The sequence below is a fragment of the Schistocerca americana genome, unplaced genomic scaffold, assembly GCF_021461395.2.
Source record: "Schistocerca americana isolate TAMUIC-IGC-003095 unplaced genomic scaffold, iqSchAmer2.1 HiC_scaffold_182, whole genome shotgun sequence".
Taxonomy (NCBI): domain Eukaryota; kingdom Metazoa; phylum Arthropoda; class Insecta; order Orthoptera; family Acrididae; genus Schistocerca; species Schistocerca americana.
In genome coordinates, this window is record NW_025725887.1 from 115,519 (window position 1) to 142,182 (window position 26,664).

The 26,664-nt window shown below is 49.7% G+C and overlaps 27 non-coding genes across 27 annotated transcripts; 13 read left to right on the forward strand and 14 right to left on the reverse strand.

Annotated features, from left to right (window-relative positions):
* Nucleotides 1-483: 483 nt before the first annotated feature.
* Nucleotides 484-567, reverse strand: Trnal-uaa. Its single transcript has one exon. It is a non-coding gene; the product is annotated as a tRNA-Leu (tRNA).
* A 683-nt stretch (nucleotides 568-1,250) lies between these two features.
* Trnag-ccc lies at nucleotides 1,251-1,322 on the forward strand. The gene has a single exon. It is a non-coding gene; the product is annotated as a tRNA-Gly (tRNA).
* A 1,126-nt stretch (nucleotides 1,323-2,448) lies between these two features.
* Trnal-uaa lies at nucleotides 2,449-2,532 on the reverse strand. The gene has a single exon. It is a non-coding gene; the product is annotated as a tRNA-Leu (tRNA).
* A 683-nt stretch (nucleotides 2,533-3,215) lies between these two features.
* Trnag-ccc lies at nucleotides 3,216-3,287 on the forward strand. Its single transcript has one exon. It is a non-coding gene; the product is annotated as a tRNA-Gly (tRNA).
* A 1,126-nt stretch (nucleotides 3,288-4,413) lies between these two features.
* Trnal-uaa lies at nucleotides 4,414-4,497 on the reverse strand. Its single transcript has one exon. It is a non-coding gene; the product is annotated as a tRNA-Leu (tRNA).
* A 683-nt stretch (nucleotides 4,498-5,180) lies between these two features.
* Trnag-ccc lies at nucleotides 5,181-5,252 on the forward strand. The gene has a single exon. It is a non-coding gene; the product is annotated as a tRNA-Gly (tRNA).
* Nucleotides 5,253-6,378: 1,126 nt separating this feature from the next.
* Trnal-uaa lies at nucleotides 6,379-6,462 on the reverse strand. The gene has a single exon. It is a non-coding gene; the product is annotated as a tRNA-Leu (tRNA).
* Nucleotides 6,463-7,145: 683 nt separating this feature from the next.
* Nucleotides 7,146-7,217, forward strand: Trnag-ccc. The gene has a single exon. It is a non-coding gene; the product is annotated as a tRNA-Gly (tRNA).
* Nucleotides 7,218-8,343: 1,126 nt separating this feature from the next.
* Trnal-uaa lies at nucleotides 8,344-8,427 on the reverse strand. The gene has a single exon. It is a non-coding gene; the product is annotated as a tRNA-Leu (tRNA).
* A 683-nt stretch (nucleotides 8,428-9,110) lies between these two features.
* Trnag-ccc lies at nucleotides 9,111-9,182 on the forward strand. The gene has a single exon. It is a non-coding gene; the product is annotated as a tRNA-Gly (tRNA).
* Nucleotides 9,183-10,298: 1,116 nt separating this feature from the next.
* Nucleotides 10,299-10,382, reverse strand: Trnal-uaa. The gene has a single exon. It is a non-coding gene; the product is annotated as a tRNA-Leu (tRNA).
* A 683-nt stretch (nucleotides 10,383-11,065) lies between these two features.
* Trnag-ccc lies at nucleotides 11,066-11,137 on the forward strand. Its single transcript has one exon. It is a non-coding gene; the product is annotated as a tRNA-Gly (tRNA).
* Nucleotides 11,138-12,263: 1,126 nt separating this feature from the next.
* Trnal-uaa lies at nucleotides 12,264-12,347 on the reverse strand. Its single transcript has one exon. It is a non-coding gene; the product is annotated as a tRNA-Leu (tRNA).
* A 683-nt stretch (nucleotides 12,348-13,030) lies between these two features.
* Nucleotides 13,031-13,102, forward strand: Trnag-ccc. Its single transcript has one exon. It is a non-coding gene; the product is annotated as a tRNA-Gly (tRNA).
* Nucleotides 13,103-14,228: 1,126 nt separating this feature from the next.
* Nucleotides 14,229-14,312, reverse strand: Trnal-uaa. Its single transcript has one exon. It is a non-coding gene; the product is annotated as a tRNA-Leu (tRNA).
* A 683-nt stretch (nucleotides 14,313-14,995) lies between these two features.
* Trnag-ccc lies at nucleotides 14,996-15,067 on the forward strand. Its single transcript has one exon. It is a non-coding gene; the product is annotated as a tRNA-Gly (tRNA).
* A 1,102-nt stretch (nucleotides 15,068-16,169) lies between these two features.
* Trnal-uaa lies at nucleotides 16,170-16,253 on the reverse strand. The gene has a single exon. It is a non-coding gene; the product is annotated as a tRNA-Leu (tRNA).
* A 683-nt stretch (nucleotides 16,254-16,936) lies between these two features.
* Nucleotides 16,937-17,008, forward strand: Trnag-ccc. Its single transcript has one exon. It is a non-coding gene; the product is annotated as a tRNA-Gly (tRNA).
* A 1,126-nt stretch (nucleotides 17,009-18,134) lies between these two features.
* Nucleotides 18,135-18,218, reverse strand: Trnal-uaa. The gene has a single exon. It is a non-coding gene; the product is annotated as a tRNA-Leu (tRNA).
* A 683-nt stretch (nucleotides 18,219-18,901) lies between these two features.
* Nucleotides 18,902-18,973, forward strand: Trnag-ccc. Its single transcript has one exon. It is a non-coding gene; the product is annotated as a tRNA-Gly (tRNA).
* A 1,126-nt stretch (nucleotides 18,974-20,099) lies between these two features.
* Trnal-uaa lies at nucleotides 20,100-20,183 on the reverse strand. The gene has a single exon. It is a non-coding gene; the product is annotated as a tRNA-Leu (tRNA).
* A 683-nt stretch (nucleotides 20,184-20,866) lies between these two features.
* Trnag-ccc lies at nucleotides 20,867-20,938 on the forward strand. Its single transcript has one exon. It is a non-coding gene; the product is annotated as a tRNA-Gly (tRNA).
* A 1,116-nt stretch (nucleotides 20,939-22,054) lies between these two features.
* On the reverse strand, nucleotides 22,055-22,138 carry Trnal-uaa. The gene has a single exon. It is a non-coding gene; the product is annotated as a tRNA-Leu (tRNA).
* Nucleotides 22,139-22,821: 683 nt separating this feature from the next.
* Nucleotides 22,822-22,893, forward strand: Trnag-ccc. The gene has a single exon. It is a non-coding gene; the product is annotated as a tRNA-Gly (tRNA).
* A 1,102-nt stretch (nucleotides 22,894-23,995) lies between these two features.
* Nucleotides 23,996-24,079, reverse strand: Trnal-uaa. The gene has a single exon. It is a non-coding gene; the product is annotated as a tRNA-Leu (tRNA).
* Nucleotides 24,080-24,762: 683 nt separating this feature from the next.
* Nucleotides 24,763-24,834, forward strand: Trnag-ccc. The gene has a single exon. It is a non-coding gene; the product is annotated as a tRNA-Gly (tRNA).
* A 1,102-nt stretch (nucleotides 24,835-25,936) lies between these two features.
* Trnal-uaa lies at nucleotides 25,937-26,020 on the reverse strand. Its single transcript has one exon. It is a non-coding gene; the product is annotated as a tRNA-Leu (tRNA).
* Between the last annotated feature and the right edge of the window lie 644 nt (nucleotides 26,021-26,664).

Here is a 26,664-nt window from a genome sequence, read left to right on the forward strand (position 1 = left end):
AAATGGCACTTGGTGCGGCCGAATACGTGGCTTTTGTGCTCTCAGCACGACGCTCTAACTTACTCAGCTATAGAGCTACGCAATGTGGTACGTCTGCAGTCCAATACCCGATCCACCGTCAAATCCACCTTTATTACTGCCTTGACACTCATTTACACACATATCTGCTTTCGTTCACGTTTGCTCGCCTCATGCTTGGACCCTAAAAACCACAACACAAAGATATCGTAAATGCCGTGAGAATAACCAAGACTCAGCAAACAAAAGTATGTTCGGCTACCGGGAATCGAATCCGGGCCTCGTGGCTGAAAGCCATATCTCCTAACAGCTTTCCATTCTTTCTGACCGCCAGACAATCAGACTTGCAAGGCAAGCACCATAGTCACTGCCGTTTCTAGTAGTATCTGCGCAACCTGTTCCCACGTAATTTACTTGTTTTGCCGCATGTACGAAATTGGTAGTTTTGGAATATTTAAAATGCATTGTCAGATGTGGGGTTCGAACCCACGCTCCCCTTAGGGAACCAGAGCTTAAATCTGGCGCCTTAGACCGCTCGGCCAATCTGACGCGTGGGCGCAAAATCTCTTCCACCGTCGTTTCTAGGTATATCTCCAGAGCCTGACTGCGAAATTAGCGTGTTTTTTCTTGTGTGAAGGAAATACGTTGGTTTTAGAGTGTTTAAAACGAGTTGTCAGATGTGAGGTTGCACCCCACACTCACTTTCGGGAACCAGAGCTTAAATATGGTGCCTTACACCATTGTTTTCCGTCGCCATCTGTCTTGAGTGGAACGAGCAGAACTGTAGTTATCATTATTCACATTGACGCAGAGAAAACAAAAAACGACAGGAAAGGCCGTTCCCTAGCAACGGCTACGCTGTGCATTTCGCCCTCAGGGGAAGCTAATGATATGCTCCAGGCGATGATCAAACTAACCAACTTAATATTGTGATACTTTGGCGCTTTCTACTTCTGGATTGGCACACATATGCTGAATCGTCTCTGGATCATCAGTAAGTACGTCACATTAGATATTTGTTTTATCGCCCTGCTGTAAATTAAAGGGCAGTTTTTTCAACGGCTGTCAGTTCTGCTTCTAGTTACGCTACATCGCCCTAGCAGCACCTACACACTGTGTTCAGATGTTCCCGCCCCCGCCCTGGCGTTGAGCGCCTACAGCACCATCGCCTTCGGCCTCTGATGGCAGGAGGGTAGCCGACACATCAGGGCGTGGGTGGGACGCAGCACAACGCGGTGGTGGTGTAACGGTCAGCATGGTTGCTTCCCAAGCAGTTGATCCGGGTTCGATTCCCGGCCACCGCACAAAAGGTACTTTTTTCTTCTGGGGGAGTTCCACGTAACGAAACGCGATCTTCGAAACTGTGAACTGTCGCGTTACGAATAGTTTTCCTTCGCCCCTCGTCTCAGTCCGTGCTGCCAGGGCGCTAGTCTGCGGGTTTCGTTTCTCAGCATCGTGTGTCTCCATGTGTCGACTTGTCTCGACTTTGCTCGGCTGACGCGAAAGCTGACGCTTGGAAATGGGCATATATGTAGAGGGCAGGCGCTAGAAACGACTGGGAGAGACCAAAAAACGACAAACACACGACAGAACCTTTCATTTTATTGCGGCCACAGATTCGCCCCTTAGTGTACCGACAGGCAAGAGTGGCGTCAGCGTGCGGGACCGCATCATTATTGCTAAGCAACAACGAAACCGAAGGAAAAATGCAAAATGAAAGAAGCCAAGAGCACGTCGAGTTCCCAGCCGAGCACGCATCCATGTACTAACCGCGGCCAACGATTCCTAACGCCGGTGAACAGACGAGAACCGCTGCACTACGCGCGGTGTGGCCGTAGGCGACAGTATCGCGCAACGTGTAGACGCCTTACTTCTTGTGAAGATCGCTTGTTATTTACCTGGCAGTGTCTCGCTGGAGGAAGCATTGTCTTTTAGGGGCGAAAAATGAAATGGCACTTGGTGCGGCCGAATACGTGGCTTTTGTGCTCTCAGCACGACGCTCTAACTTACTCAGCTATAGAGCTACGCAATGTGGTACGTCTGCAGTCCAATACCCGATCCACCGTCAAATCCACCTTTATTACTGCCTTGACACTCATTTACACACATATCTGCTTTCGTTCACGTTTGCTCGCCTCATGCTTGGACCCCAAAAACCACAACACAAAGATATCGTAAATGCCGTGAGAATAACCAAGACTCAGCAAACAAAAGTATGTTCGGCTACCGGGAATCGAATCCGGGCCTCGTGGCTGAAAGCCATATCTCCTAACAGCTTTCCATTCTTTCTGACCGCCAGACAATCAGACTTGCAAGGCAAGCACCATAGTCACTGCCGTTTCTAGTAGTATCTGCGCAACCTGTTCCCACGTAATTTACTTGTTTTGCCGCATGTACGAAATTGGTAGTTTTGGAATATTTAAAATGCATTGTCAGATGTGGGGTTCGAACCCACGCTCCCCTTAGGGAACCAGAGCTTAAATCTGGCGCCTTAGACCGCTCGGCCAATCTGACGCGTGGGCGCAAAATCTCTTCCACCGTCGTTTCTAGGTATATCTCCAGAGCCTGACTGCGAAATTAGCGTGTTTTTTCTTGTGTGAAGGAAATACGTTGGTTTTAGAGTGTTTAAAACGAGTTGTCAGATGTGAGGTTGCACCCCACACTCACTTTCGGGAACCAGAGCTTAAATATGGTGCCTTACACCATTGTTTTCCGTCGCCATCTGTCTTGAGTGGAACGAGCAGAACTGTAGTTATCATTATTCACATTGACGCAGAGAAAACAAAAAACGACAGGAAAGGCCGTTCCCTAGCAACGGCTACGCTGTGCATTTCGCCCTCAGGGGAAGCTAATGATATGCTCCAGGCGATGATCAAACTAACCAACTTAATATTGTGATACTTTGGCGCTTTCTACTTCTGGATTGGCACACATATGCTGAATCGTCTCTGGATCATCAGTAAGTACGTCACATTAGATATTTGTTTTATCGCCCTGCTGTAAATTAAAGGGCAGTTTTTTCAACGGCTGTCAGTTCTGCTTCTAGTTACGCTACATCGCCCTAGCAGCACCTACACACTGTGTTCAGATGTTCCCGCCCCCGCCCTGGCGTTGAGCGCCTACAGCACCATCGCCTTCGGCCTCTGATGGCAGGAGGGTAGCCGACACATCAGGGCGTGGGTGGGACGCAGCACAACGCGGTGGTGGTGTAACGGTCAGCATGGTTGCTTCCCAAGCAGTTGATCCGGGTTCGATTCCCGGCCACCGCACAAAAGGTACTTTTTTCTTCTGGGGGAGTTCCACGTAACGAAACGCGATCTTCGAAACTGTGAACTGTCGCGTTACGAATAGTTTTCCTTCGCCCCTCGTCTCAGTCCGTGCTGCCAGGGCGCTAGTCTGCGGGTTTCGTTTCTCAGCATCGTGTGTCTCCATGTGTCGACTTGTCTCGACTTTGCTCGGCTGACGCGAAAGCTGACGCTTGGAAATGGGCATATATGTAGAGGGCAGGCGCTAGAAACGACTGGGAGAGACCAAAAAACGACAAACACACGACAGAACCTTTCATTTTATTGCGGCCACAGATTCGCCCCTTAGTGTACCGACAGGCAAGAGTGGCGTCAGCGTGCGGGACCGCATCATTATTGCTAAGCAACAACGAAACCGAAGGAAAAATGCAAAATGAAAGAAGCCAAGAGCACGTCGAGTTCCCAGCCGAGCACGCATCCATGTACTAACCGCGGCCAACGATTCCTAACGCCGGTGAACAGACGAGAACCGCTGCACTACGCGCGGTGTGGCCGTAGGCGACAGTATCGCGCAACGTGTAGACGCCTTACTTCTTGTGAAGATCGCTTGTTATTTACCTGGCAGTGTCTCGCTGGAGGAAGCATTGCCTTTTAGGGGCGAAAAATGAAATGGCACTTGGTGCGGCCGAATACGTGGCTTTTGTGCTCTCAGCACGACGCTCTAACTTACTCAGCTATAGAGCTACGCAATGTGGTACGTCTGCAGTCCAATACCCGATCCACCGTCAAATCCACCTTTATTACTGCCTTGACACTCATTTACACACATATCTGCTTTCGTTCACGTTTGCTCGCCTCATGCTTGGACCCCAAAAACCACAACACAAAGATATCGTAAATGCCGTGAGAATAACCAAGACTCAGCAAACAAAAGTATGTTCGGCTACCGGGAATCGAATCCGGGCCTCGTGGCTGAAAGCCATATCTCCTAACAGCTTTCCATTCTTTCTGACCGCCAGACAATCAGACTTGCAAGGCAAGCACCATAGTCACTGCCGTTTCTAGTAGTATCTGCGCAACCTGTTCCCACGTAATTTACTTGTTTTGCCGCATGTACGAAATTGGTAGTTTTGGAATATTTAAAATGCATTGTCAGATGTGGGGTTCGAACCCACGCTCCCCTTAGGGAACCAGAGCTTAAATCTGGCGCCTTAGACCGCTCGGCCAATCTGACGCGTGGGCGCAAAATCTCTTCCACCGTCGTTTCTAGGTATATCTCCAGAGCCTGACTGCGAAATTAGCGTGTTTTTTCTTGTGTGAAGGAAATACGTTGGTTTTAGAGTGTTTAAAACGAGTTGTCAGATGTGAGGTTGCACCCCACACTCACTTTCGGGAACCAGAGCTTAAATATGGTGCCTTACACCATTGTTTTCCGTCGCCATCTGTCTTGAGTGGAACGAGCAGAACTGTAGTTATCATTATTCACATTGACGCAGAGAAAACAAAAAACGACAGGAAAGGCCGTTCCCTAGCAACGGCTACGCTGTGCATTTCGCCCTCAGGGGAAGCAAATGATATGCTCCAGGCGATGATCAAACTAACCAACTTAATATTGTGATACTTTGGCGCTTTCTACTTCTGGATTGGCACACATATGCTGAATCGTCTCTGGATCATCAGTAAGTACGTCACATTAGATATTTGTTTTATCGCCCTGCTGTAAATTAAAGGGCAGTTTTTTCAACGGCTGTCAGTTCTGCTTCTAGTTACGCTACATCGCCCTAGCAGCACCTACACACTGTGTTCAGATGTTCCCGCCCCCGCCCTGGCGTTGAGCGCCTACAGCACCATCGCCTTCGGCCTCTGATGGCAGGAGGGTAGCCGACACATCAGGGCGTGGGTGGGACGCAGCACAACGCGGTGGTGGTGTAACGGTCAGCATGGTTGCTTCCCAAGCAGTTGATCCGGGTTCGATTCCCGGCCACCGCACAAAAGGTACTTTTTTCTTCTGGGGGAGTTCCACGTAACGAAACGCGATCTTCGAAACTGTGAACTGTCGCGTTACGAATAGTTTTCCTTCGCCCCTCGTCTCAGTCCGTGCTGCCAGGGCGCTAGTCTGCGGGTTTCGTTTCTCAGCATCGTGTGTCTCCATGTGTCGACTTGTCTCGACTTTGCTCGGCTGACGCGAAAGCTGACGCTTGGAAATGGGCATATATGTAGAGGGCAGGCGCTAGAAACGACTGGGAGAGACCAAAAAACGACAAACACACGACAGAACCTTTCATTTTATTGCGGCCACAGATTCGCCCCTTAGTGTACCGACAGGCAAGAGTGGCGTCAGCGCGCGGGACCGCATCATTATTGCTAAGCAACAACGAAACCGAAGGAAAAATGCAAAATGAAAGAAGCCAAGAGCACGTCGAGTTCCCAGCCGAGCACGCATCCATGTACTAACCGCGGCCAACGATTCCTAACGCCGGTGAACAGACGAGAACCGCTGCACTACGCGCGGTGTGGCCGTAGGCGACAGTATCGCGCAACGTGTAGACGCCTTACTTCTTGTGAAGATCGCTTGTTATTTACCTGGCAGTGTCTCGCTGGAGGAAGCATTGCCTTTTAGGGGCGAAAAATGAAATGGCACTTGGTGCGGCCGAATACGTGGCTTTTGTGCTCTCAGCACGACGCTCTAACTTACTCAGCTATAGAGCTACGCAATGTGGTACGTCTGCAGTCCAATACCCGATCCACCGTCAAATCCACCTTTATTACTGCCTTGACACTCATTTACACACATATCTGCTTTCGTTCACGTTTGCTCGCCTCATGCTTGGACCCCAAAAACCACAACACAAAGATATCGTAAATGCCGTGAGAATAACCAAGACTCAGCAAACAAAAGTATGTTCGGCTACCGGGAATCGAATCCGGGCCTCGTGGCTGAAAGCCATATCTCCTAACAGCTTTCCATTCTTTCTGACCGCCAGACAATCAGACTTGCAAGGCAAGCACCATAGTCACTGCCGTTTCTAGTAGTATCTGCGCAACCTGTTCCCACGTAATTTACTTGTTTTGCCGCATGTACGAAATTGGTAGTTTTGGAATATTTAAAATGCATTGTCAGATGTGGGGTTCGAACCCACGCTCCCCTTAGGGAACCAGAGCTTAAATCTGGCGCCTTAGACCGCTCGGCCAATCTGACGCGTGGGCGCAAAATCTCTTCCACCGTCGTTTCTAGGTATATCTCCAGAGCCTGACTGCGAAATTAGCGTGTTTTTTCTTGTGTGAAGGAAATACGTTGGTTTTAGAGTGTTTAAAACGAGTTGTCAGATGTGAGGTTGCACCCCACACTCACTTTCGGGAACCAGAGCTTAAATATGGTGCCTTACACCATTGTTTTCCGTCGCCATCTGTCTTGAGTGGAACGAGCAGAACTGTAGTTATCATTATTCACATTGACGCAGAGAAAACAAAAAACGACAGGAAAGGCCGTTCCCTAGCAACGGCTACGCTGTGCATTTCGCCCTCAGGGGAAGCAAATGATATGCTCCAGGCGATGATCAAACTAACCACCTTAATATTGTGATACTTTGGCGCTTTCTACTTCTGGATTGGCACACATATGCTGAATCGTCTCTGGATCATCAGTAAGTACGTCACATTAGATATTTGTTTTATCGCCCTGCTGTAAATTAAAGGGCAGTTTTTTCAACGGCTGTCAGTTCTGCTTCTAGTTACGCTACATCGCCCTAGCAGCACCTACACACTGTGTTCAGATGTTCCCGCCCCCGCCCTGGCGTTGAGCGCCTACAGCACCATCGCCTTCGGCCTCTGATGGCAGGAGGGTAGCCGACACATCAGGGCGTGGGTGGGACGCAGCACAACGCGGTGGTGGTGTAACGGTCTGCATGGTTGCTTCCCAAGCAGTTGATCCGGGTTCGATTCCCGGCCACCGCACAAAAGGTACTTTTTTCTTCTGGGGGAGTTCCACGTAACGAAACGCGATCTTCGAAACTGTGAACTGTCGCGTTACGAATAGTTTTCCTTCGCCCCTCGTCTCAGTCCGTGCTGCCAGGGCGCTAGTCTGCGGGTTTCGTTTCTCAGCATCGTGTGTCTCCATGTGTCGACTTGTCTCGACTTTGCTCGGCTGACGCGAAAGCTGACGCTTGGAAATGGGCATATATGTAGAGGGCAGGCGCTAGAAACGACTGGGAGAGACCAAAAAACGACAAACACACGACAGAACCTTTCATTTTATTGCGGCCACAGATTCGCCCCTTAGTGTACCGACAGGCAAGAGTGGCGTCAGCGTGCGGGACCGCATCATTATTGCTAAGCAACAACGAAACCGAAGGAAAAATGCAAAATGAAAGAAGCCAAGAGCACGTCGAGTTCCCAGCCGAGCACGCATCCATGTACTAACCGCGGCCAACGATTCCTAACGCCGGTGAACAGACGAGAACCGCTGCACTACGCGCGGTGTGGCCGTAGGCGACAGTATCGCGCAACGTGTAGACGCCTTACTTCTTGTGAAGATCGCTTGTTATTTACCTGGCAGTGTCTCGCTGGAGGAAGCATTGTCTTTTAGGGGCGAAAAATGAAATGGCACTTGGTGCGGCCGAATACGTGGCTTTTGTGCTCTCAGCACGACGCTCTAACTTACTCAGCTATAGAGCTACGCAATGTGGTACGTCTGCAGTCCAATACCCGATCCACCGTCAAATCCACCTTTATTACTGCCTTGACACTCATTTACACACATATCTGCTTTCGTTCACGTTTGCTCGCCTCATGCTTGGACCCCAAAAACCACAACACAAAGATATCGTAAATGCCGTGAGAATAACCAAGACTCAGCAAACAAAAGTATGTTCGGCTACCGGGAATCGAATCCGGGCCTCGTGGCTGAAAGCCATATCTCCTAACAGCTTTCCATTCTTTCTGACCGCCAGACAATCAGACTTGCAAGGCAAGCACCATAGTCACTGCCGTTTCTAGTAGTATCTGCGCAACCTGTTCCCACGTAATTTACTTGTTTTGCCGCATGTACGAAATTGGTAGTTTTGGAATATTTAAAATGCATTGTCAGATGTGGGGTTCGAACCCACGCTCCCCTTAGGGAACCAGAGCTTAAATCTGGCGCCTTAGACCGCTCGGCCAATCTGACGCGTGGGCGCAAAATCTCTTCCACCGTCGTTTCTAGGTATATCTCCAGAGCCTGACTGCGAAATTAGCGTGTTTTTTCTTGTGTGAAGGAAATACGTTGGTTTTAGAGTGTTTAAAACGAGTTGTCAGATGTGAGGTTGCACCCCACACTCACTTTCGGGAACCAGAGCTTAAATATGGTGCCTTACACCATTGTTTTCCGTCGCCATCTGTCTTGAGTGGAACGAGCAGAACTGTAGTTATCATTATTCACATTGACGCAGAGAAAACAAAAAACGACAGGAAAGGCCGTTCCCTAGCAACGGCTACGCTGTGCATTTCGCCCTCAGGGGAAGCTAATGATATGCTCCAGGCGATGATCAAACTAACCAACTTAATATTGTGATACTTTGGCGCTTTCTACTTCTGGATTGGCACACATATGCTGAATCGTCTCTGGATCATCAGTAAGTACGTCACATTAGATATTTGTTTTATCGCCCTGCTGTAAATTAAAGGGCAGTTTTTTCAACGGCTGTCAGTTCTGCTTCTAGTTACGCTACATCGCCCTAGCAGCACCTACACACTGTGTTCAGATGTTCCCGCCCCCGCCCTGGCGTTGAGCGCCTACAGCACCATCGCCTTCGGCCTCTGATGGCAGGAGGGTAGCCGACACATCAGGGCGTGGGTGGGACGCAGCACAACGCGGTGGTGGTGTAACGGTCAGCATGGTTGCTTCCCAAGCAGTTGATCCGGGTTCGATTCCCGGCCACCGCACAAAAGGTACTTTTTTCTTCTGGGGGAGTTCCACGTAACGAAACGCGATCTTCGAAACTGTGAACTGTCGCGTTACGAATAGTTTTCCTTCGCCCCTCGTCTCAGTCCGTGCTGCCAGGGCGCTAGTCTGCGGGTTTCGTTTCTCAGCATCGTGTGTCGACTTGTCTCGACTTTGCTCGGCTGACGCGAAAGCTGACGCTTGGAAATGGGCATATATGTAGAGGGCAGGCGCTAGAAACGACTGGGAGAGACCAAAAAACGACAAACACACGACAGAACCTTTCATTTTATTGCGGCCACAGATTCGCCCCTTAGTGTACCGACAGGCAAGAGTGGCGTCAGCGTGCGGGACCGCATCATTATTGCTAAGCAACAACGAAACCGAAGGAAAAATGCAAAATGAAAGAAGCCAAGAGCACGTCGAGTTCCCAGCCGAGCACGCATCCATGTACTAACCGCGGCCAACGATTCCTAACGCCGGTGAACAGACGAGAACCGCTGCACTACGCGCGGTGTGGCCGTAGGCGACAGTATCGCGCAACGTGTAGACGCCTTACTTCTTGTGAAGATCGCTTGTTATTTACCTGGCAGTGTCTCGCTGGAGGAAGCATTGCCTTTTAGGGGCGAAAAATGAAATGGCACTTGGTGCGGCCGAATACGTGGCTTTTGTGCTCTCAGCACGACGCTCTAACTTACTCAGCTATAGAGCTACGCAATGTGGTACGTCTGCAGTCCAATACCCGATCCACCGTCAAATCCACCTTTATTACTGCCTTGACACTCATTTACACACATATCTGCTTTCGTTCACGTTTGCTCGCCTCATGCTTGGACCCCAAAAACCACAACACAAAGATATCGTAAATGCCGTGAGAATAACCAAGACTCAGCAAACAAAAGTATGTTCGGCTACCGGGAATCGAATCCGGGCCTCGTGGCTGAAAGCCATATCTCCTAACAGCTTTCCATTCTTTCTGACCGCCAGACAATCAGACTTGCAAGGCAAGCACCATAGTCACTGCCGTTTCTAGTAGTATCTGCGCAACCTGTTCCCACGTAATTTACTTGTTTTGCCGCATGTACGAAATTGGTAGTTTTGGAATATTTAAAATGCATTGTCAGATGTGGGGTTCGAACCCACGCTCCCCTTAGGGAACCAGAGCTTAAATCTGGCGCCTTAGACCGCTCGGCCAATCTGACGCGTGGGCGCAAAATCTCTTCCACCGTCGTTTCTAGGTATATCTCCAGAGCCTGACTGCGAAATTAGCGTGTTTTTTCTTGTGTGAAGGAAATACGTTGGTTTTAGAGTGTTTAAAACGAGTTGTCAGATGTGAGGTTGCACCCCACACTCACTTTCGGGAACCAGAGCTTAAATATGGTGCCTTACACCATTGTTTTCCGTCGCCATCTGTCTTGAGTGGAACGAGCAGAACTGTAGTTATCATTATTCACATTGACGCAGAGAAAACAAAAAACGACAGGAAAGGCCGTTCCCTAGCAACGGCTACGCTGTGCATTTCGCCCTCAGGGGAAGCAAATGATATGCTCCAGGCGATGATCAAACTAACCACCTTAATATTGTGATACTTTGGCGCTTTCTACTTCTGGATTGGCACACATATGCTGAATCGTCTCTGGATCATCAGTAAGTACGTCACATTAGATATTTGTTTTATCGCCCTGCTGTAAATTAAAGGGCAGTTTTTTCAACGGCTGTCAGTTCTGCTTCTAGTTACGCTACATCGCCCTAGCAGCACCTACACACTGTGTTCAGATGTTCCCGCCCCCGCCCTGGCGTTGAGCGCCTACAGCACCATCGCCTTCGGCCTCTGATGGCAGGAGGGTAGCCGACACATCAGGGCGTGGGTGGGACGCAGCACAACGCGGTGGTGGTGTAACGGTCTGCATGGTTGCTTCCCAAGCAGTTGATCCGGGTTCGATTCCCGGCCACCGCACAAAAGGTACTTTTTTCTTCTGGGGGAGTTCCACGTAACGAAACGCGATCTTCGAAACTGTGAACTGTCGCGTTACGAATAGTTTTCCTTCGCCCCTCGTCTCAGTCCGTGCTGCCAGGGCGCTAGTCTGCGGGTTTCGTTTCTCAGCATCGTGTGTCTCCATGTGTCGACTTGTCTCGACTTTGCTCGGCTGACGCGAAAGCTGACGCTTGGAAATGGGCATATATGTAGAGGGCAGGCGCTAGAAACGACTGGGAGAGACCAAAAAACGACAAACACACGACAGAACCTTTCATTTTATTGCGGCAACAGATTCGCCCCTTAGTGTACCGACAGGCAAGAGTGGCGTCAGCGTGCGGGACCGCATCATTATTGCTAAGCAACAACGAAACCGAAGGAAAAATGCAAAATGAAAGAAGCCAAGAGCACGTCGAGTTCCCAGCCGAGCACGCATCCATGTACTAACCGCGGCCAACGATTCCTAACGCCGGTGAACAGACGAGAACCGCTGCACTACGCGCGGTGTGGCCGTAGGCGACAGTATCGCGCAACGTGTAGACGCCTTACTTCTTGTGAAGATCGCTTGTTATTTACCTGGCAGTGTCTCGCTGGAGGAAGCATTGTCTTTTAGGGGCGAAAAATGAAATGGCACTTGGTGCGGCCGAATACGTGGCTTTTGTGCTCTCAGCACGACGCTCTAACTTACTCAGCTATAGAGCTACGCAATGTGGTACGTCTGCAGTCCAATACCCGATCCACCGTCAAATCCACCTTTATTACTGCCTTGACACTCATTTACACACATATCTGCTTTCGTTCACGTTTGCTCGCCTCATGCTTGGACCCCAAAAACCACAACACAAAGATATCGTAAATGCCGTGAGAATAACCAAGACTCAGCAAACAAAAGTATGTTCGGCTACCGGGAATCGAATCCGGGCCTCGTGGCTGAAAGCCATATCTCCTAACAGCTTTCCATTCTTTCTGACCGCCAGACAATCAGACTTGCAAGGCAAGCACCATAGTCACTGCCGTTTCTAGTAGTATCTGCGCAACCTGTTCCCACGTAATTTACTTGTTTTGCCGCATGTACGAAATTGGTAGTTTTGGAATATTTAAAATGCATTGTCAGATGTGGGGTTCGAACCCACGCTCCCCTTAGGGAACCAGAGCTTAAATCTGGCGCCTTAGACCGCTCGGCCAATCTGACGCGTGGGCGCAAAATCTCTTCCACCGTCGTTTCTAGGTATATCTCCAGAGCCTGACTGCGAAATTAGCGTGTTTTTTCTTGTGTGAAGGAAATACGTTGGTTTTAGAGTGTTTAAAACGAGTTGTCAGATGTGAGGTTGCACCCCACACTCACTTTCGGGAACCAGAGCTTAAATATGGTGCCTTACACCATTGTTTTCCGTCGCCATCTGTCTTGAGTGGAACGAGCAGAACTGTAGTTATCATTATTCACATTGACGCAGAGAAAACAAAAAACGACAGGAAAGGCCGTTCCCTAGCAACGGCTACGCTGTGCATTTCGCCCTCAGGGGAAGCTAATGATATGCTCCAGGCGATGATCAAACTAACCAACTTAATATTGTGATACTTTGGCGCTTTCTACTTCTGGATTGGCACACATATGCTGAATCGTCTCTGGATCATCAGTAAGTACGTCACATTAGATATTTGTTTTATCGCCCTGCTGTAAATTAAAGGGCAGTTTTTTCAACGGCTGTCAGTTCTGCTTCTAGTTACGCTACATCGCCCTAGCAGCACCTACACACTGTGTTCAGATGTTCCCGCCCCCGCCCTGGCGTTGAGCGCCTACAGCACCATCGCCTTCGGCCTCTGATGGCAGGAGGGTAGCCGACACATCAGGGCGTGGGTGGGACGCAGCACAACGCGGTGGTGGTGTAACGGTCAGCATGGTTGCTTCCCAAGCAGTTGATCCGGGTTCGATTCCCGGCCACCGCACAAAAGGTACTTTTTTCTTCTGGGGGAGTTCCACGTAACGAAACGCGATCTTCGAAACTGTGAACTGTCGCGTTACGAATAGTTTTCCTTCGCCCCTCGTCTCAGTCCGTGCTGCCAGGGCGCTAGTCTGCGGGTTTCGTTTCTCAGCATCGTGTGTCTCCATGTGTCGACTTGTCTCGACTTTGCTCGGCTGACGCGAAAGCTGACGCTTGGAAATGGGCATATATGTAGAGGGCAGGCGCTAGAAACGACTGGGAGAGACCAAAAAACGACAAACACACGACAGAACCTTTCATTTTATTGCGGCCACAGATTCGCCCCTTAGTGTACCGACAGGCAAGAGTGGCGTCAGCGTGCGGGACCGCATCATTATTGCTAAGCAACAACGAAACCGAAGGAAAAATGCAAAATGAAAGAAGCCAAGAGCACGTCGAGTTCCCAGCCGAGCACGCATCCATGTACTAACCGCGGCCAACGATTCCTAACGCCGGTGAACAGACGAGAACCGCTGCACTACGCGCGGTGTGGCCGTAGGCGACAGTATCGCGCAACGTGTAGACGCCTTACTTCTTGTGAAGATCGCTTGTTATTTACCTGGCAGTGTCTCGCTGGAGGAAGCATTGCCTTTTAGGGGCGAAAAATGAAATGGCACTTGGTGCGGCCGAATACGTGGCTTTTGTGCTCTCAGCACGACGCTCTAACTTACTCAGCTATAGAGCTACGCAATGTGGTACGTCTGCAGTCCAATACCCGATCCACCGTCAAATCCACCTTTATTACTGCCTTGACACTCATTTACACACATATCTGCTTTCGTTCACGTTTGCTCGCCTCATGCTTGGACCCCAAAAACCACAACACAAAGATATCGTAAATGCCGTGAGAATAACCAAGACTCAGCAAACAAAAGTATGTTCGGCTACCGGGAATCGAATCCGGGCCTCGTGGCTGAAAGCCATATCTCCTAACAGCTTTCCATTCTTTCTGACCGCCAGACAATCAGACTTGCAAGGCAAGCACCATAGTCACTGCCGTTTCTAGTAGTATCTGTGCAACCTGTTCCCACGTAATTTACTTGTTTTGCCGCATGTACGAAATTGGTAGTTTTGGAATATTTAAAATGCATTGTCAGATGTGGAGTTCGAACCCACGCTCCCCTTAGGGAACCAGAGCTTAAATCTGGCGCCTTAGACCGCTCGGCCAATCTGACGCGTGGGCGCAAAATCTCTTCCACCGTCGTTTCTAGGTATATCTCCAGAGCCTGACTGCGAAATTAGCGTGTTTTTTCTTGTGTGAAGGAAATACGTTGGTTTTAGAGTGTTTAAAACGAGTTGTCAGATGTGAGGTTGCACCCCACACTCACTTTCGGGAACCAGAGCTTAAATATGGTGCCTTACACCATTGTTTTCCGTCGCCATCTGTCTTGAGTGGAACGAGCAGAACTGTAGTTATCATTATTCACATTGACGCAGAGAAAACAAAAAACGACAGGAAAGGCCGTTCCCTAGCAACGGCTACGCTGTGCATTTCGCCCTCAGGGGAAGCTAATGATATGCTCCAGGCGATGATCAAACTAACCAACTTAATATTGTGATACTTTGGCGCTTTCTACTTCTGGATTGGCACACATATGCTGAATCGTCTCTGGATCATCAGTAAGTACGTCACATTAGATATTTGTTTTATCGCCCTGCTGTAAATTAAAGGGCAGTTTTTTCAACGGCTGTCAGTTCTGCTTCTAGTTACGCTACATCGCCCTAGCAGCACCTACACACTGTGTTCAGATGTTCCCGCCCCCGCCCTGGCGTTGAGCGCCTACAGCACCATCGCCTTCGGCCTCTGATGGCAGGAGGGTAGCCGACACATCAGGGCGTGGGTGGGACGCAGCACAACGCGGTGGTGGTGTAACGGTCAGCATGGTTGCTTCCCAAGCAGTTGATCCGGGTTCGATTCCCGGCCACCGCACAAAAGGTACTTTTTTCTTCTGGGGGAGTTCCACGTAACGAAACGCGATCTTCGAAACTGTGAACTGTCGCGTTACGAATAGTTTTCCTTCGCCCCTCGTCTCAGTCCGTGCTGCCAGGGCGCTAGTCTGCGGGTTTCGTTTCTCAGCATCGTGTGTCTCCATGTGTCGACTTGTCTCGACTTTTTTGGAAATGGGCATATATGTAGAGGGCAGGCGCTAGAAACGACTGGGAGAGACCAAAAAACGACAAACACACGACAGAACCTTTCATTTTATTGCGGCCACAGATTCGCCCCTTAGTGTACCGACAGGCAAGAGTGGCGTCAGCGTGCGGGACCGCATCATTATTGCTAAGCAACAACGAAACCGAAGGAAAAATGCAAAATGAAAGAAGCCAAGAGCACGTCGAGTTCCCAGCCGAGCACGCATCCATGTACTAACCGCGGCCAACGATTCCTAACGCCGGTGAACAGACGAGAACCGCTGCACTACGCGCGGTGTGGCCGTAGGCGACAGTATCGCGCAACGTGTAGACGCCTTACTTCTTGTGAAGATCGCTTGTTATTTACCTGGCAGTGTCTCGCTGGAGGAAGCATTGCCTTTTAGGGGCGAAAAATGAAATGGCACTTGGTGCGGCCGAATACGTGGCTTTTGTGCTCTCAGCACGACGCTCTAACTTACTCAGCTATAGAGCTACGCAATGTGGTACGTCTGCAGTCCAATACCCGATCCACCGTCAAATCCACCTTTATTACTGCCTTGACACTCATTTACACACATATCTGCTTTCGTTCACGTTTGCTCGCCTCATGCTTGGACCCCAAAAACCACAACACAAAGATATCGTAAATGCCGTGAGAATAACCAAGACTCAGCAAACAAAAGTATGTTCGGCTACCGGGAATCGAATCCGGGCCTCGTGGCTGAAAGCCATATCTCCTAACAGCTTTCCATTCTTTCTGACCGCCAGACAATCAGACTTGCAAGGCAAGCACCATAGTCACTGCCGTTTCTAGTAGTATCTGCGCAACCTGTTCCCACGTAATTTACTTGTTTTGCCGCATGTACGAAATTGGTAGTTTTGGAATATTTAAAATGCATTGTCAGATGTGGGGTTCGAACCCACGCTCCCCTTAGGGAACCAGAGCTTAAATCTGGCGCCTTAGACCGCTCGGCCAATCTGACGCGTGGGCGCAAAATCTCTTCCACCGTCGTTTCTAGGTATATCTCCAGAGCCTGACTGCGAAATTAGCGTGTTTTTTCTTGTGTGAAGGAAATACGTTGGTTTTAGAGTGTTTAAAACGAGTTGTCAGATGTGAGGTTGCACCCCACACTCACTTTCGGGAACCAGAGCTTAAATATGGTGCCTTACACCATTGTTTTCCGTCGCCATCTGTCTTGAGTGGAACGAGCAGAACTGTAGTTATCATTATTCACATTGACGCAGAGAAAACAAAAAACGACAGGAAAGGCCGTTCCCTAGCAACGGCTACGCTGTGCATTTCGCCCTCAGGGGAAGCAAATGATATGCTCCAGGCGATGATCAAACTAACCAACTTAATATTGTGATACTTTGGCGCTTTCTACTTCTGGATTGGCACACATATGCTGAATCGTCTCTGGATCATCAGTAAGTACGTCACATTAGATATTTGTTTTATCGCCCTGCTGTAAATTAAAGGGCAGTTTTTTCAACGGCTGTCAGTTCTGCTTCTAGTTACGCTACATCGCCCTAGCAGCACCTACACACTGTGTTCAGATGTTCCCGCCCCCGCCCTGGCGTTGAGCGCCTACAGCACCATCGCCTTCGGCCTCTGATGGCAGGAGGGTAGCCGACACATCAGGGCGTGGGTGGGACGCAGCACAACGCGGTGGTGGTGTAACGGTCAGCATGGTTGCTTCCCAAGCAGTTGATCCGGGTTCGATTCCCGGCCACCGCACAAAAGGTACTTTTTTCTTCTGGGGGAGTTCCACGTAACGAAACGCGATCTTCGAAACTGTGAACTGTCGCGTTACGAATAGTTTTCCTTCGCCCCTCGTCTCAGTCCGTGCTGCCAGGGCGCTAGTCTGCGGGTTTCGTTTCTCAGCATCGTGTGTCTCCATGTGTCGACTTGTCTCGACTTTGCTCGGCTGACGCGAAAGCTGACGCTTGGAAATGGGCATATATGTAGAGGGCAGGCGCTAGAAACGACTGGGAGAGACCAAAAAACGACAAACACACGACAGAACCTTTCATTTTATTGCGGCCACAGATTCGCCCCTTAGTGTACCGACAGGCAAGAGTGGCGTCAGCGTGCGGGACCGCATCATTATTGCTAAGCAACAACGAAACCGAAGGAAAAATGCAAAATGAAAGAAGCCAAGAGCACGTCGAGTTCCCAGCCGAGCACGCATCCATGTACTAACCGCGGCCAACGATTCCTAACGCCGGTGAACAGACGAGAACCGCTGCACTACGCGCGGTGTGGCCGTAGGCGACAGTATCGCGCAACGTGTAGACGCCTTACTTCTTGTGAAGATCGCTTGTTATTTACCTGGCAGTGTCTCGCTGGAGGAAGCATTGCCTTTTAGGGGCGAAAAATGAAATGGCACTTGGTGCGGCCGAATACGTGGCTTTTGTGCTCTCAGCACGACGCTCTAACTTACTCAGCTATAGAGCTACGCAATGTGGTACGTCTGCAGTCCAATACCCGATCCACCGTCAAATCCACCTTTATTACTGCCTTGACACTCATTTACACACATATCTGCTTTCGTTCACGTTTGCTCGCCTCATGCTTGGACCCCAAAAACCACAACACAAAGATATCGTAAATGCCGTGAGAATAACCAAGACTCAGCAAACAAAAGTATGTTCGGCTACCGGGAATCGAATCCGGGCCTCGTGGCTGAAAGCCATATCTCCTAACAGCTTTCCATTCTTTCTGACCGCCAGACAATCAGACTTGCAAGGCAAGCACCATAGTCACTGCCGTTTCTAGTAGTATCTGCGCAACCTGTTCCCACGTAATTTACTTGTTTTGCCGCATGTACGAAATTGGTAGTTTTGGAATATTTAAAATGCATTGTCAGATGTGGGGTTCGAACCCACGCTCCCCTTAGGGAACCAGAGCTTAAATCTGGCGCCTTAGACCGCTCGGCCAATCTGACGCGTGGGCGCAAAATCTCTTCCACCGTCGTTTCTAGGTATATCTCCAGAGCCTGACTGCGAAATTAGCGTGTTTTTTCTTGTGTGAAGGAAATACGTTGGTTTTAGAGTGTTTAAAACGAGTTGTCAGATGTGAGGTTGCACCCCACACTCACTTTCGGGAACCAGAGCTTAAATATGGTGCCTTACACCATTGTTTTCCGTCGCCATCTGTCTTGAGTGGAACGAGCAGAACTGTAGTTATCATTATTCACATTGACGCAGAGAAAACAAAAAACGACAGGAAAGGCCGTTCCCTAGCAACGGCTACGCTGTGCATTTCGCCCTCAGGGGAAGCAAATGATATGCTCCAGGCGATGATCAAACTAACCACCTTAATATTGTGATACTTTGGCGCTTTCTACTTCTGGATTGGCACACATATGCTGAATCGTCTCTGGATCATCAGTAAGTACGTCACATTAGATATTTGTTTTATCGCCCTGCTGTAAATTAAAGGGCAGTTTTTTCAACGGCTGTCAGTTCTGCTTCTAGTTACGCTACATCGCCCTAGCAGCACCTACACACTGTGTTCAGATGTTCCCGCCCCCGCCCTGGCGTTGAGCGCCTACAGCACCATCGCCTTCGGCCTCTGATGGCAGGAGGGTAGCCGACACATCAGGGCGTGGGTGGGACGCAGCACAACGCGGTGGTGGTGTAACGGTCTGCATGGTTGCTTCCCAAGCAGTTGATCCGGGTTCGATTCCCGGCCACCGCACAAAAGGTACTTTTTTCTTCTGGGGGAGTTCCACGTAACGAAACGCGATCTTCGAAACTGTGAACTGTCGCGTTACGAATAGTTTTCCTTCGCCCCTCGTCTCAGTCCGTGCTGCCAGGGCGCTAGTCTGCGGGTTTCGTTTCTCAGCATCGTGTGTCTCCATGTGTCGACTTGTCTCGACTTTGCTCGGCTGACGCGAAAGCTGACGCTTGGAAATGGGCATATATGTAGAGGGCAGGCGCTAGAAACGACTGGGAGAGACCAAAAAACGACAAACACACGACAGAACCTTTCATTTTATTGCGGCCACAGATTCGCCCCTTAGTGTACCGACAGGCAAGAGTGGCGTCAGCGTGCGGGACCGCATCATTATTGCTAAGCAACAACGAAACCGAAGGAAAAATGCAAAATGAAAGAAGCCAAGAGCACGTCGAGTTCCCAGCCGAGCACGCATCCATGTACTAACCGCGGCCAACGATTCCTAACGCCGGTGAACAGACGAGAACCGCTGCACTACGCGCGGTGTGGCCGTAGGCGACAGTATCGCGCAACGTGTAGACGCCTTACTTCTTGTGAAGATCGCTTGTTATTTACCTGGCAGTGTCTCGCTGGAGGAAGCATTGTCTTTTAGGGGCGAAAAATGAAATGGCACTTGGTGCGGCCGAATACGTGGCTTTTGTGCTCTCAGCACGACGCTCTAACTTACTCAGCTATAGAGCTACGCAATGTGGTACGTCTGCAGTCCAATACCCGATCCACCGTCAAATCCACCTTTATTACTGCCTTGACACTCATTTACACACATATCTGCTTTCGTTCACGTTTGCTCGCCTCATGCTTGGACCCCAAAAACCACAACACAAAGATATCGTAAATGCCGTGAGAATAACCAAGACTCAGCAAACAAAAGTATGTTCGGCTACCGGGAATCGAATCCGGGCCTCGTGGCTGAAAGCCATATCTCCTAACAGCTTTCCATTCTTTCTGACCGCCAGACAATCAGACTTGCAAGGCAAGCACCATAGTCACTGCCGTTTCTAGTAGTATCTGCGCAACCTGTTCCCACGTAATTTACTTGTTTTGCCGCATGTACGAAATTGGTAGTTTTGGAATATTTAAAATGCATTGTCAGATGTGGGGTTCGAACCCACGCTCCCCTTAGGGAACCAGAGCTTAAATCTGGCGCCTTAGACCGCTCGGCCAATCTGACGCGTGGGCGCAAAATCTCTTCCACCGTCGTTTCTAGGTATATCTCCAGAGCCTGACTGCGAAATTAGCGTGTTTTTTCTTGTGTGAAGGAAATACGTTGGTTTTAGAGTGTTTAAAACGAGTTGTCAGATGTGAGGTTGCACCCCACACTCACTTTCGGGAACCAGAGCTTAAATATGGTGCCTTACACCATTGTTTTCCGTCGCCATCTGTCTTGAGTGGAACGAGCAGAACTGTAGTTATCATTATTCACATTGACGCAGAGAAAACAAAAAACGACAGGAAAGGCCGTTCCCTAGCAACGGCTACGCTGTGCATTTCGCCCTCAGGGGAAGCTAATGATATGCTCCAGGCGATGATCAAACTAACCAACTTAATATTGTGATACTTTGGCGCTTTCTACTTCTGGATTGGCACACATATGCTGAATCGTCTCTGGATCATCAGTAAGTACGTCACATTAGATATTTGTTTTATCGCCCTGCTGTAAATTAAAGGGCAGTTTTTTCAACGGCTGTCAGTTCTGCTTCTAGTTACGCTACATCGCCCTAGCAGCACCTACACACTGTGTTCAGATGTTCCCGCCCCCGCCCTGGCGTTGAGCGCCTACAGCACCATCGCCTTCGGCCTCTGATGGCAGGAGGGTAGCCGACACATCAGGGCGTGGGTGGGACGCAGCACAACGCGGTGGTGGTGTAACGGTCAGCATGGTTGCTTCCCAAGCAGTTGATCCGGGTTCGATTCCCGGCCACCGCACAAAAGGTACTTTTTTCTTCTGGGGGAGTTCCACGTAACGAAACGCGATCTTCGAAACTGTGAACTGTCGCGTTACGAATAGTTTTCCTTCGCCCCTCGTCTCAGTCCGTGCTGCCAGGGCGCTAGTCTGCGGGTTTCGTTTCTCAGCATCGTGTGTCGACTTGTCTCGACTTTGCTCGGCTGACGCGAAAGCTGACGCTTGGAAATGGGCATATATGTAGAGGGCAGGCGCTAGAAACGACTGGGAGAGACCAAAAAACGACAAACACACGACAGAACCTTTCATTTTATTGCGGCCACAGATTCGCCCCTTAGTGTACCGACAGGCAAGAGTGGCGTCAGCGTGCGGGACCGCATCATTATTGCTAAGCAACAACGAAACCGAAGGAAAAATGCAAAATGAAAGAAGCCAAGAGCACGTCGAGTTCCCAGCCGAGCACGCATCCATGTACTAACCGCGGCCAACGATTCCTAACGCCGGTGAACAGACGAGAACCGCTGCACTACGCGCGGTGTGGCCGTAGGCGACAGTATCGCGCAACGTGTAGACGCCTTACTTCTTGTGAAGATCGCTTGTTATTTACCTGGCAGTGTCTCGCTGGAGGAAGCATTGTCTTTTAGGGGCGAAAAATGAAATGGCACTTGGTGCGGCCGAATACGTGGCTTTTGTGCTCTCAGCACGACGCTCTAACTTACTCAGCTATAGAGCTACGCAATGTGGTACGTCTGCAGTCCAATACCCGATCCACCGTCAAATCCACCTTTATTACTGCCTTGACACTCATTTACACACATATCTGCTTTCGTTCACGTTTGCTCGCCTCATGCTTGGACCCCAAAAACCACAACACAAAGATATCGTAAATGCCGTGAGAATAACCAAGACTCAGCAAACAAAAGTATGTTCGGCTACCGGGAATCGAATCCGGGCCTCGTGGCTGAAAGCCATATCTCCTAACAGCTTTCCATTCTTTCTGACCGCCAGACAATCAGACTTGCAAGGCAAGCACCATAGTCACTGCCGTTTCTAGTAGTATCTGTGCAACCTGTTCCCACGTAATTTACTTGTTTTGCCGCATGTACGAAATTGGTAGTTTTGGAATATTTAAAATGCATTGTCAGATGTGGAGTTCGAACCCACGCTCCCCTTAGGGAACCAGAGCTTAAATCTGGCGCCTTAGACCGCTCGGCCAATCTGACGCGTGGGCGCAAAATCTCTTCCACCGTCGTTTCTAGGTATATCTCCAGAGCCTGACTGCGAAATTAGCGTGTTTTTTCTTGTGTGAAGGAAATACGTTGGTTTTAGAGTGTTTAAAACGAGTTGTCAGATGTGAGGTTGCACCCCACACTCACTTTCGGGAACCAGAGCTTAAATATGGTGCCTTACACCATTGTTTTCCGTCGCCATCTGTCTTGAGTGGAACGAGCAGAACTGTAGTTATCATTATTCACATTGACGCAGAGAAAACAAAAAACGACAGGAAAGGCCGTTCCCTAGCAACGGCTACGCTGTGCATTTCGCCCTCAGGGGAAGCTAATGATATGCTCCAGGCGATGATCAAACTAACCAACTTAATATTGTGATACTTTGGCGCTTTCTACTTCTGGATTGGCACACATATGCTGAATCGTCTCTGGATCATCAGTAAGTACGTCACATTAGATATTTGTTTTATCGCCCTGCTGTAAATTAAAGGGCAGTTTTTTCAACGGCTGTCAGTTCTGCTTCTAGTTACGCTACATCGCCCTAGCAGCACCTACACACTGTGTTCAGATGTTCCCGCCCCCGCCCTGGCGTTGAGCGCCTACAGCACCATCGCCTTCGGCCTCTGATGGCAGGAGGGTAGCCGACACATCAGGGCGTGGGTGGGACGCAGCACAACGCGGTGGTGGTGTAACGGTCAGCATGGTTGCTTCCCAAGCAGTTGATCCGGGTTCGATTCCCGGCCACCGCACAAAAGGTACTTTTTTCTTCTGGGGGAGTTCCACGTAACGAAACGCGATCTTCGAAACTGTGAACTGTCGCGTTACGAATAGTTTTCCTTCGCCCCTCGTCTCAGTCCGTGCTGCCAGGGCGCTAGTCTGCGGGTTTCGTTTCTCAGCATCGTGTGTCTCCATGTGTCGACTTGTCTCGACTTTTTTGGAAATGGGCATATATGTAGAGGGCAGGCGCTAGAAACGACTGGGAGAGACCAAAAAACGACAAACACACGACAGAACCTTTCATTTTATTGCGGCCACAGATTCGCCCCTTAGTGTACCGACAGGCAAGAGTGGCGTCAGCGTGCGGGACCGCATCATTATTGCTAAGCAACAACGAAACCGAAGGAAAAATGCAAAATGAAAGAAGCCAAGAGCACGTCGAGTTCCCAGCCGAGCACGCATCCATGTACTAACCGCGGCCAACGATTCCTAACGCCGGTGAACAGACGAGAACCGCTGCACTACGCGCGGTGTGGCCGTAGGCGACAGTATCGCGCAACGTGTAGACGCCTTACTTCTTGTGAAGATCGCTTGTTATTTACCTGGCAGTGTCTCGCTGGAGGAAGCATTGCCTTTTAGGGGCGAAAAATGAAATGGCACTTGGTGCGGCCGAATACGTGGCTTTTGTGCTCTCAGCACGACGCTCTAACTTACTCAGCTATAGAGCTACGCAATGTGGTACGTCTGCAGTCCAATACCCGATCCACCGTCAAATCCACCTTTATTACTGCCTTGACACTCATTTACACACATATCTGCTTTCGTTCACGTTTGCTCGCCTCATGCTTGGACCCCAAAAACCACAACACAAAGATATCGTAAATGCCGTGAGAATAACCAAGACTCAGCAAACAAAAGTATGTTCGGCTACCGGGAATCGAATCCGGGCCTCGTGGCTGAAAGCCATATCTCCTAACAGCTTTCCATTCTTTCTGACCGCCAGACAATCAGACTTGCAAGGCAAGCACCATAGTCACTGCCGTTTCTAGTAGTATCTGCGCAACCTGTTCCCACGTAATTTACTTGTTTTGCCGCATGTACGAAATTGGTAGTTTTGGAATATTTAAAATGCATTGTCAGATGTGGGGTTCGAACCCACGCTCCCCTTAGGGAACCAGAGCTTAAATCTGGCGCCTTAGACCGCTCGGCCAATCTGACGCGTGGGCGCAAAATCTCTTCCACCGTCGTTTCTAGGTATATCTCCAGAGCCTGACTGCGAAATTAGCGTGTTTTTTCTTGTGTGAAGGAAATACGTTGGTTTTAGAGTGTTTAAAACGAGTTGTCAGATGTGAGGTTGCACCCCACACTCACTTTCGGGAACCAGAGCTTAAATATGGTGCCTTACACCATTGTTTTCCGTCGCCATCTGTCTTGAGTGGAACGAGCAGAACTGTAGTTATCATTATTCACATTGACGCAGAGAAAACAAAAAACGACAGGAAAGGCCGTTCCCTAGCAACGGCTACGCTGTGCATTTCGCCCTCAGGGGAAGCTAATGATATGCTCCAGGCGATGATCAAACTAACCAACTTAATATTGTGATACTTTGGCGCTTTCTACTTCTGGATTGGCACACATATGCTGAATCGTCTCTGGATCATCAGTAAGTACGTCACATTAGATATTTGTTTTATCGCCCTGCTGTAAATTAAAGGGCAGTTTTTTCAACGGCTGTCAGTTCTGCTTCTAGTTACGCTACATCGCCCTAGCAGCACCTACACACTGTGTTCAGATGTTCCCGCCCCCGCCCTGGCGTTGAGCGCCTACAGCACCATCGCCTTCGGCCTCTGATGGCAGGAGGGTAGCCGACACATCAGGGCGTGGGTGGGACGCAGCACAACGCGGTGGTGGTGTAACGGTCAGCATGGTTGCTTCCCAAGCAGTTGATCCGGGTTCGATTCCCGGCCACCGCACAAAAGGTACTTTTTTCTTCTGGGGGAGTTCCACGTAACGAAACGCGATCTTCGAAACTGTGAACTGTCGCGTTACGAATAGTTTTCCTTCGCCCCTCGTCTCAGTCCGTGCTGCCAGGGCGCTAGTCTGCGGGTTTCGTTTCTCAGCATCGTGTGTCTCCATGTGTCGACTTGTCTCGACTTTTTTGGAAATGGGCATATATGTAGAGGGCAGGCGCTAGAAACGACTGGGAGAGACCAAAAAACGACAAACACACGACAGAACCTTTCATTTTATTGCGGCCACAGATTCGCCCCTTAGTGTACCGACAGGCAAGAGTGGCGTCAGCGTGCGGGACCGCATCATTATTGCTAAGCAACAACGAAACCGAAGGAAAAATGCAAAATGAAAGAAGCCAAGAGCACGTCGAGTTCCCAGCCGAGCACGCATCCATGTACTAACCGCGGCCAACGATTCCTAACGCCGGTGAACAGACGAGAACCGCTGCACTACGCGCGGTGTGGCCGTAGGCGACAGTATCGCGCAACGTGTAGACGCCTTACTTCTTGTGAAGATCGCTTGTTATTTACCTGGCAGTGTCTCGCTGGAGGAAGCATTGCCTTTTAGGGGCGAAAAATGAAATGGCACTTGGTGCGGCCGAATACGTGGCTTTTGTGCTCTCAGCACGACGCTCTAACTTACTCAGCTATAGAGCTACGCAATGTGGTACGTCTGCAGTCCAATACCCGATCCACCGTCAAATCCACCTTTATTACTGCCTTGACACTCATTTACACACATATCTGCTTTCGTTCACGTTTGCTCGCCTCATGCTTGGACCCCAAAAACCACAACACAAAGATATCGTAAATGCCGTGAGAATAACCAAGACTCAGCAAACAAAAGTATGTTCGGCTACCGGGAATCGAATCCGGGCCTCGTGGCTGAAAGCCATATCTCCTAACAGCTTTCCATTCTTTCTGACCGCCAGACAATCAGACTTGCAAGGCAAGCACCATAGTCACTGCCGTTTCTAGTAGTATCTGCGCAACCTGTTCCCACGTAATTTACTTGTTTTGCCGCATGTACGAAATTGGTAGTTTTGGAATATTTAAAATGCATTGTCAGATGTGGGGTTCGAACCCACGCTCCCCTTAGGGAACCAGAGCTTAAATCTGGCGCCTTAGACCGCTCGGCCAATCTGACGCGTGGGCGCAAAATCTCTTCCACCGTCGTTTCTAGGTATATCTCCAGAGCCTGACTGCGAAATTAGCGTGTTTTTTCTTGTGTGAAGGAAATACGTTGGTTTTAGAGTGTTTAAAACGAGTTGTCAGATGTGAGGTTGCACCCCACACTCACTTTCGGGAACCAGAGCTTAAATATGGTGCCTTACACCATTGTTTTCCGTCGCCATCTGTCTTGAGTGGAACGAGCAGAACTGTAGTTATCATTATTCACATTGACGCAGAGAAAACAAAAAACGACAGGAAAGGCCGTTCCCTAGCAACGGCTACGCTGTGCATTTCGCCCTCAGGGGAAGCTAATGATATGCTCCAGGCGATGATCAAACTAACCAACTTAATATTGTGATACTTTGGCGCTTTCTACTTCTGGATTGGCACACATATGCTGAATCGTCTCTGGATCATCAGTAAGTACGTCACATTAGATATTTGTTTTATCGCCCTGCTGTAAATTAAAGGGCAGTTTTTTCAACGGCTGTCAGTTCTGCTTCTAGTTACGCTACATCGCCCTAGCAGCACCTACACACTGTGTTCAGATGTTCCCGCCCCCGCCCTGGCGTTGAGCGCCTACAGCACCATCGCCTTCGGCCTCTGATGGCAGGAGGG